The sequence below is a fragment of the Carya illinoinensis genome, chromosome 3 (genome assembly GCF_018687715.1).
Source record: "Carya illinoinensis cultivar Pawnee chromosome 3, C.illinoinensisPawnee_v1, whole genome shotgun sequence".
Classification (NCBI taxonomy): Eukaryota; Viridiplantae; Streptophyta; class Magnoliopsida; order Fagales; family Juglandaceae; genus Carya; species Carya illinoinensis.
This window is the reverse complement of record NC_056754.1, coordinates 56,534,462-56,539,544: the sequence shown is the minus strand read 5'-3', so window position 1 is coordinate 56,539,544 and position 5,083 is coordinate 56,534,462.

Sequence of the window (5,083 nt, the reverse complement as noted above, 5' to 3'; positions counted from 1 at the left end):
ATGAAATTATCTTCATTTACACTTTCCATAGAAAGAATATCAAACACTCTCTCTCGGATAACTTTTAGGAGGTCTTTTGCACACCCATTTCGAAGCTTTTGTAAGTGTTTTATCATAAAGTCTCCTACATATAAGTTATTCATTTTTTAGTCTAGTTTACGTGTATATCTTATTTGTCCCATTTGAAGATCATTTGGTCAATCAAATATTGTATAAACTATAGAAAGGTTATTCTGGGAGATAAACTGGAGAATATGTTATAGTTTAGAGTTTTTGACCAAGCTAATGGATAGATATTGGTCCGAAATTTTTATAGAGTATTTTTAACATGTGTATATGATTATTGGTTGAGGATTTTTGCATGATTAAAGGTTTTGATGAAAGATTTTCTTAGATTTAGAAACTTAGAAACTGGAAGAGGAAAAACAGTTTCTGTTTTGAGAAAGTTTAAGTCTTTTGTGGTCTAAACCTATTCCAATGACTTTGATAATTTTATTGAAGGATCCTAAGCATCTTATATACATGTTATATTATTATTTTGAAGATATTTGATGTTAGTTTCAAAGATATGAAATTTTATGCGAAGAGATATTCAGATAAGCCAAAGTGTGGATGTTCTTGGCTAAATTCATGTTTTGGTTAATTGTTAACCATGTGATCTTGAATTAGAAGCTTATATATGTTTTATGACATCTCTTTAAACCGTGTGATGGTTTGGTTTGAAGATCACATGTTTATAAGTTATAGATCAAAAGGTTAATCAAAACAAGTTAGAAACAAAAATCAATGGAAATAACATATGAGAATTTCGACCCTATGGAGTTTTAATAGTTGTGATTAGTTTTAAATTTTTATAAATTGATATTTGAGTTAAGGATAAAATTTACATGAGGCACGTAAATTTTGGTGACTTTTGGAGTTAGTATGCAAAATCCTTAAGTTATGGGTAAAACGGTCATTTTCATACATGTAGAGAATAAAATGGAAATTTTACTCTTTAAATTAGTATTTTTCATATTTCAAATTATTAGTGATTTAGTGCTAACTTTTAGAATCACTAATTACAGTTCCTCGTGATCGCGCTTGAGGTTTTATAAGAAACGCGGAGATCGGGGTAAGTTAGCTTTTAACTTACTAGCAGTCTACTGTGTATGTGTGCTAAGTAAAGGAACTATAGTGTATGTATGTGTGTTATCATATCTGTCATGCCATGCCAAGTTATCACGTAATTGTCTATTATACAGAATTTATTCTGTCATCAATTTTTATTTGTTACATAATATATTCTGTCATGTATTACTGTACCTTACAAGTACGTCATGCTAAGTATGCCATCTATTACATGTATGTCAAGTCAGGTAATATTCACTGTTGCAAGTATGTCATGTTAAATATGTTGTCTATTATATGTTATGCCATGTTACGAAATATCTCTATCTCAAGTTGGTCATGTATTTCAAGTTATGTTTACGTCACGTTATGTTACGTCAGGGCTTCAGTCCTTTCGTATTCCAGTCACGTTTCATCTTGAGTACATTCAGTTTTGTGGGGTCCACAACATCTGTGGCACACGAAGTATGGGGTCACAGCAATTGTGACGCATACACTACGTGAAACACAGTAATTGTGATGTGTAGAATACATGGGGCCACAACAACTATGGAGTATGTATTTACACGTAGAATACATAGGGCCACAACAACTGTGGAGTATGTATTTAACTGCATTGTGATGTATAGAATACATGGGGCTACAACAGCTGTGGAGTATGTATTTACACGTAGAATACATGTGGCCACAACAACTGTGGAATATGTATTTTTCATGTTAAGTCAAGTTTGTGTAGAATACATGAGGCTACAACAACTGTGGAGTATGTATTTACACGTAGAATACATGGGGCCACAACAACTGTGGAGTATGTATTTTTCATGTTAAGTCAAGTTTCAGAACAAGTTTATGCTAAGTCAAGTTTCAGATCAAGTTCATGTCAAGTCAAGTTCAGTTCATGTTTCAATTTAACTTATGTCAATTATACTATGTTGTACGCTAAATTATGCTTTAATTACTTATGAATTTGATTATGCATTTATGTTTTTACTGTCATCCATGCATCATTAGCTTGTGTGGAAGTTTTTTGTTAACTTAGTGAGATTTGTAATCAAATATCACTTTGGTAGTCCCAACTACCATTCCCCCCAAATGGTAGATCTTGTTACAGGACCTGAAGGAGAATCAGGTACTGATCAACTAGACACAGTTGACTAAGCGACGGTGCGACGTCAATGTTAATATAGTAGTTAACGTAAATTACTACTTGTACGATGGAGTTGAATCTCTAGTACTTTTTGGATCATAACCATTTTGGACTAGTGTTGTGATCTTAGTTGTTCAATGGGTCTTTATGTATGAAGTATGTTTTAAGCATTTGGGATATTTTCAATTTGGTGCATAGTATTGCTAAAGAAAAAAAATTATCCGCTGCGAATATTGCATAATGTTAGATGCATGTTAGGAACATTGCATCTTATATGTCATGAACGAGGGCAGGTAACCTTGTGTTGCATGTCTCAACGCTTTAAATGTCTGTCCGATTCCAAACGGAATTTGGGGGCGTCACATAGGGTCTTGGGATTTGGCCACTCCAAAATGGCTTCTACTTTGAACTGATTTGCTTGAACACCATCAGTGGAATGAACAAATTCCAATAAATGTGAGAGAAATAGTAAAAATGAACATTTCTTCTTATGAACAAACAAACACTCAGGTCGTAACATCTCAAAAAATATCTAATATGCTCCATATGTGCCCCCAACGTTCAGCTATATATGAGGATGTCGTCGAAGTACACAATGATTAACTTCCCCATAAACAGTTGCAATACATGGTGCATACATCTAATAAACATATTAGGTGCATTAAACAGTCTAAAAGGCATGACTATCCACTCATATAGACAATGTTGCATCTTGTATGATGCATTTCGCTCTTCTCCAGGGTGAATTCTAATATGGTGATACTTGCTCTTAAGATCAATTTTAGAAAAGATCTTAGAGCCTGGCATATGATCCAACATGTCATTCATGAAGGGAATTGGGAATCTGTACTTCACTCTGATCCTATCCACACACATATGCCATGAACAGTCTTTCTTGGACATAGGTAGGAACTGCACACAAGCTCATTCTCTCATGGATGTAGCCTTTTCTTAATAACTCCAATACTTGGCATTGGAACTCCTTAGACTCTTTAGGGCTGAGGCAATATGCTAGTATGTTGGGGAAGCTAGAGCCTAATACCAAGTTAGTCTAATATTGTATATTGCTCATGGTTGGAAAGTCATGGGAAAGGTCTTCTGGCATTAGGTTTGCAAACTCAAACAACATATGTTGCACCTCTGTTGGCAAATCAAGATCTACTCTGCCACTTTCATCAAATGGCACCAAGGCATACACCATACCCTCTTTCACTGCCTCATACTAGAATCTTGACAAAATATTGTTCCCCTTTTCAACCACTAGAGCAAAAACAACCCATTCCCCATTGGGTGCTAAAATGAAATTTTTCTCTTTAATGCGAAGGGAATAGGTGTTTTTGCACCCATCATGAACAACACTTTAATTATATTGCCAGGGTTTGCCTAACAGAAAGTGGCAAGTATCTATGGACACTATATTGCACTAGCATTATTAAAATACTTCCAAAAAATTGAAAAAGAGACCAAACACAGGTGGTCGGCTGTGATCTCACAGCCCTTCTTCAGCCACGATAGCTTGTATGCCCTCAAGAGACTGTTTGTTTTGAGTTAGAGCTTCTGAATTGCTTCTTCAGAGACCACGTTCTCACAACTACCATTATCAATAATCAATTTGCACCCCTTATTAGAAATAGTATAGATAGTGTGAAAAATAGTGGTCCTCAACTATTCTTCTCCCGAATCACCTTTAGTAGTCAATAAGATTTTTTTGACGATGAGCCTCTTGTTACAATCTCGATACAAAATATCCCCATCACCATCTTCCTTTTCATATATAGGTTCTCCGAAATGCTCAATGTCCTCAATGTCATCCTCGTTAATCAAAAGGTTTTTCCCCTTCTGATTGGCAGACTTTCTATAATTAATTGCCCAATGATTGAGCTCCCTAAAACTGAAACACCGACTATTAGTAGGGTTTGAACTTGTTCCTTGAATCAACTATGGAGTAGGGCAAGTATCTTACAAGCAAACCCCGCGTGTGTTCTGATCGCTCCTATGTGGAGATTGCCTAGTCTTCTACTTCTCTACAATTAAAGCATGTTGATAGGCCTAAGAACCAGTCCACAAAGAGTGGAGGCTAAGGACGTCTTGCAAAGGTTTCCAAACCACCCAAATTCCATGCCACCAACAACTCTTCAGTCTTAGAAAGTTCATTCTAAACCACCAACTAATAGAACTCATCGGTGTAACATCAATGGACCTTGCTCCCTACTTCAATGTGGGAAGGCATTGAAACAAGATTTGAGTATATTAGGATGGAAAAAAGTGACCATTTATCTTTTTCTTCATCTTCTCCCAATCGTCAATCTTAGCCTTGCCCTGTTGCACTAGAGAAAGCTTCAACTGCTCCAACTAGGCAAATGCTCGGCCATTCAACTTGATGGCGACCAGCTTCACCTTCATACGATATGGTACATCCTTGTAATAGAAAATATGCTCTATCTCATACAACTAATCGATGAAATCCTTAACTTGCAGAGTACCAGAAAATTTTGGTAGATCAACTCTGAAGCCTAAGAGGATGTTTGGGGAATAATATGAGATAATAAATCTATGAATAGCAATGAAATTATTTGAGTTATTATTATTATTTTTTTTTTTGGGTTTTGGGAAAATAGAAAAAAAAAAGTTGAATAAAAATATTATAGAGTTAAATTATTATATGATATAAGTTTTTAATATTATTTTACTTTGAGATTTGGAAAAATTGAATTATTTTTTGTATTTTGTATGGAAATTTGAGAAAATTATAATGATTAGGTAACGATTAGATAAAAAAGTTGAAGATTGAAATCGAAAAGTGTTTGTATTTGAGTTATGTTTGGG